The 4,005-nt window shown below is 50.4% G+C and overlaps 1 pseudogene; it reads right to left on the bottom strand.

Moving 5' to 3' along the window:
• Positions 1-2,536: 2,536 nt before the first annotated feature.
• On the bottom strand, positions 2,537-2,974 carry LOC103084819 (golgin subfamily A member 7 pseudogene; annotated as a pseudogene).
• Between the last annotated feature and the right edge of the window lie 1,031 nt (positions 2,975-4,005).

Genomic DNA, 4,005 nt, shown 5'->3' with positions numbered 1-4,005 from the left:
TACTGCAGCCTCTGCCACTCTCTGCCTGTAGGCCTCCTCTGGTTGCAGGCAGATGCTGTGCCTACAGGTGGGGCAGGCCAGAAGTGCCGGGAGTTCAGGCCCCCAGGAGCAGCCCTCGACAAAAGACAGACAGGAGTCGGGGGGTGAACACCCGGCTTCCTGTCCCCTCGAACAGGACAACTCTGAAGGGGTGCGTTACACGGAGCCCCGGTCACCTGCAGGGTCCTCTGCACATCAAGCACCCTGTGTTCTCTCCCTTCCTTCCCAGTCTCACATCCCCACTGGCGCTTCCTGAGATCACCTCCCAAATGAACTACTAGCACTCAAATCTGGTTTCAGGCTCCGTTTCCTGGGGGAGCCAAACTGAGATGCCTTCCTTGTCTGTAAAGGAGGAAGCCAGGCCAGAAGGGGCTTTAGCCATCATCTGCGACAACCCCCTTGCTGTACATAGAGAGCGACTGAGGCCTGAAGAGGAGGAGCTGCCACCTCACTAGCTGTGACTTTCCGTGCCTCTTCCCCAGGTCTCAGGAGGTAAGGCCCAGGGTACGGGGGCAGTCGGGCACTGATGTCAGGGTGCCCCTGGGTTATGAATCCCCTGTTGACCCCTACCCACAGCCTAAGTGGCCCCTCGGGATGCCCTGAGGACAGGGGCCCTGTGGAGGGAACTGCAGAGGGGAGTGGGCAGCAGAAGGCCTGGGGGCCTCAGCCCCCTTCCTCGGCACCTTCACCTGGCGGCCGCCCATCTCCCCAGGCCCCACTCCTCTACTCTGCCTCATACGCGTAGGTGAAACCACACGAAACGCCCTCTGCTCTCCGGCCTCGAGCCCCCAGACGTGCCGCTCCCTCTAGCTAGACAGTGCTTCGGGGCCCCCCACCCCAGGCCAACTCCTCCTCTGCCTTCCAAGGGGCTCAGGCTTCTCCAGCTCCGCGTAAGCCTCCCCTGACACCTGCCACGCTCTCACCATCAGCAGTCACCCACTCCCCCTGCCCCTCCACAGGGTCTGGAAGACCCTCCAGCACTGCACCCAGCAAGTCGTCCCTGGGGAACCACTGTGATGAGTCTGTACCATGTCTTCCCATTAGCTCTCCAAGGGCCAGACTCGGGCTTAGGGACATTTCCTTTTTGTTTGTTGGTTTAAGAAAAGTTTTACTAATGTGTTAATATTTCAGCAAAGTTATTGCAACGGGTTTAAAAGGCAGACAGACACACTATTATAGGCTATAAAGTAACAAGTTTCATACAGTTAAAATATTACATAGAGCTATGGGATTTACTGAATAACTAACAGACCCATAAAAGAAATTAAATCTGAAAGGTTAAATCCAGCATTAGCACCTACAATATCTCTGAAAGTAAAACCTTTAACCGTTTCATTTTCTCCTAGTATACGTCCTAACTTTCTCCCAAATACAGTGCTCTCAAACCCCAAAGATGAAGGGCACAGGAAGTCCCAATACTAAGAACACACAGCCAAAAAGAACTAGAAACAGTGACCCAGACTTGAGAGTTTTAGTTGGAAATCACTTAACTTACTGAACTTGAACCAATCAATATTTCTGTGCACTGAATACTGTATATGAGGAAAGTCTAGGAATCATAAGGTTTGCCAGTAGAGATAGTTAAAAATTAGCAATATATAGTATTATTCCTATCAAATTCTTTTCTCTTAAGTTATATTTATAACAAAACAATAATTTAAATATTTATTAACACGTGCTCATTCAGGGACACAGCAGGGACATTTGTGTTTGATGGTTTAGCATCCACATTATTGTGCTCACTTATTTTTATAAGGAACAAGCAACACAGACCACATCTTCCCAGTGTTCAAGGTAATGCAGTTAATACCAGAATTCTCACACACACACAAAAAAAACCCAAAAAACAAAAACCTGGAAATTGCATTAAATACTGCTTTAATCAGGAATTGCTATAATAAAACAAGTAACATTATACATTATTTTTCCAATGAGCTTCGGGTTGAGAAACTGAACAGCAGAACTTGATCTTTAAGCTTTGAGTCGTGGCAAAACTGGTAATTCTCTGAAATCTGGGAGATGCATTAGCAAAACCAGACACAGCCCACCCTTCACCAAAACCCTGGAGAAAAGCGTTTTATGAATCTGGGGGAGTAAGACTGAGCACTGGCTAGTTTACGACTCGCTGAAGCCGAGGGAATGACGAGAGCCACTGGCACTGCTGGCAGGTAAGAAATAAACTGTGTTGGGCTGACCAACTGCATATTTTATTAATGGCTTTGAATTAAAAAAGTGAAATGCTTCACTGCGTTTTCTCAAAAACTAATCAAAAGATTACAGAGTCCTCCACCATTTGGAGACACAAAGTGGATGCTGAGCGACTAGCGGTCACTCCAGGTGTGGAATTCTAGAAAGTCAGTCCTTGGAGTGAATGGCACCGTGGCTGTGGCAGCAGATACGAAGGAATGATGCTCTGGAGAGGAGGTGGGGGACACTCTGCGGTCGGCCGGTGCACAGATGAGGGTCCCAGCTGGAGGTGGGCCTTTAATTCTATGGTTTATCTTCCACTGCTCATGCCTCTGTCTTCATAAATAGTAATTTCAATAACTCGAAGTCCTCTCTCCATGGGATCTGTCAGGAGGAGGCCTTGGGGAGCATAGATCTTCTCATTCTGCCCTTGAATGTATTTGGAGACTTTCTTCAGAACCTTCTCGTAGTGAGTTTCCGTGCACAGGAAGTTGGTGTACGCTGTTAGACAAGCCAGGCAGCCTTCAAGATAGGACTGGCCCCCGAGCTTCTCTGCTTCAGCATAAAGGTTATTTAGAGTTCGAACTGTTTCGTCCAATTGTTGCCTGTCGATCCGGTTCTCCAGCTCCGCGGGGAACTTGGTCTGGAACTGGAAGCGGGTGCCACTGCTGTAGCCTCGCCGAATGAAAACCTTCCTGGACACTGGCGCCTGCTGCGGCCTCATGGCGAGAAAAGGACGGGCCGCGCCGCCTCCGCTGCCCTCCAGCGGCTGTCGCACCGCCTTCAGGGACATTTTTATCCTCAGATGCTGGCTCTTACAGCTCGAGAAATGTTTGCTGAGTGAGGAAGTGTAGGAAAATCATTCAAAACTTGTGGAGACCCCAGAACCGTTGTCCCTTCCCCATCTTTGTTGTCTTTTTCCTTGGTTGGTCATGGAAACAACGGAGCCAAGGAGAAGCTGTTACAGAGCAGTGAGAAGGCTGCTGGTGGGGCAGGGGAACAGCAGGCCAGCCAGGCTCGGTGGGAGAAGGGAGCCAGAGGGGCTGGGCAGGCAGCAGGTACTGGGCTTCTCCTGCAGGAAGCCTGATGGGGAGACCAAGGCCAGGGATCTGGGACCCCCAGACCAGAGCCTCAGAAGGCCAATTCTGCCACATTACACAGCTCCACGGGCCTCCATTCACTGTCAGAGATGAGCAAGCAAGTGGCCCTGTGACAGGTCCCTTCCTGGGACAATTTTCTAAAAGTGCAGTGATTTTAAAAGCTTTTCTAACTGGAATCCAAACAAAATCCCACCTAGACGTCCAACATGTAAATAATTGCCCTGGTTGAAGCGGGGGACACATGGGGTGGAGTTGCCGGTCCTCTCGACGATCCCTTACCCTGAGGCAAACCACTCTGAGAGTCCCCTAGGGCTCCACAGAGCTGTTTAGAAACCACTAGCCAAGTGGCAAGAGCTGGATTGTGTCAGAGGACCCAGGTTCTAGTTCCACTCTGTTATTTCAGGCTGTGTGACTCTGGACAAGTTACCTCACCTCTCTGGGCATAGGTTTCTTCAACCCCACAATGGAAAAGTTAACATCTGCCTTTCAGGGTTGCTGAGAGGCTCAAAGGGTTGATAACCAGGGAAGCTTGGCACCCTACTGTGGTCACACATGTAATTTGTCGTCAGGAGGCCCAGAAAGACGTGAGAAATTCTGTGTCCTCTTGAAAGAGGAGCTCTTGGAGGCGCTAGGCCCTGGGCTGCAGAACAGACACATGGCTGTGAGACTCACGGTTGCC

This window comes from Lipotes vexillifer, unplaced genomic scaffold, assembly GCF_000442215.2.
Source record: "Lipotes vexillifer unplaced genomic scaffold, Lipotes_vexillifer_v1.1 scaffold713, whole genome shotgun sequence".
NCBI lineage: Eukaryota > Metazoa > Chordata > Mammalia > Artiodactyla > Lipotidae > Lipotes > Lipotes vexillifer.
Note: the sequence above shows the minus strand (reverse complement) of the source record. Positions and strands in the feature narration are given on the sequence as shown.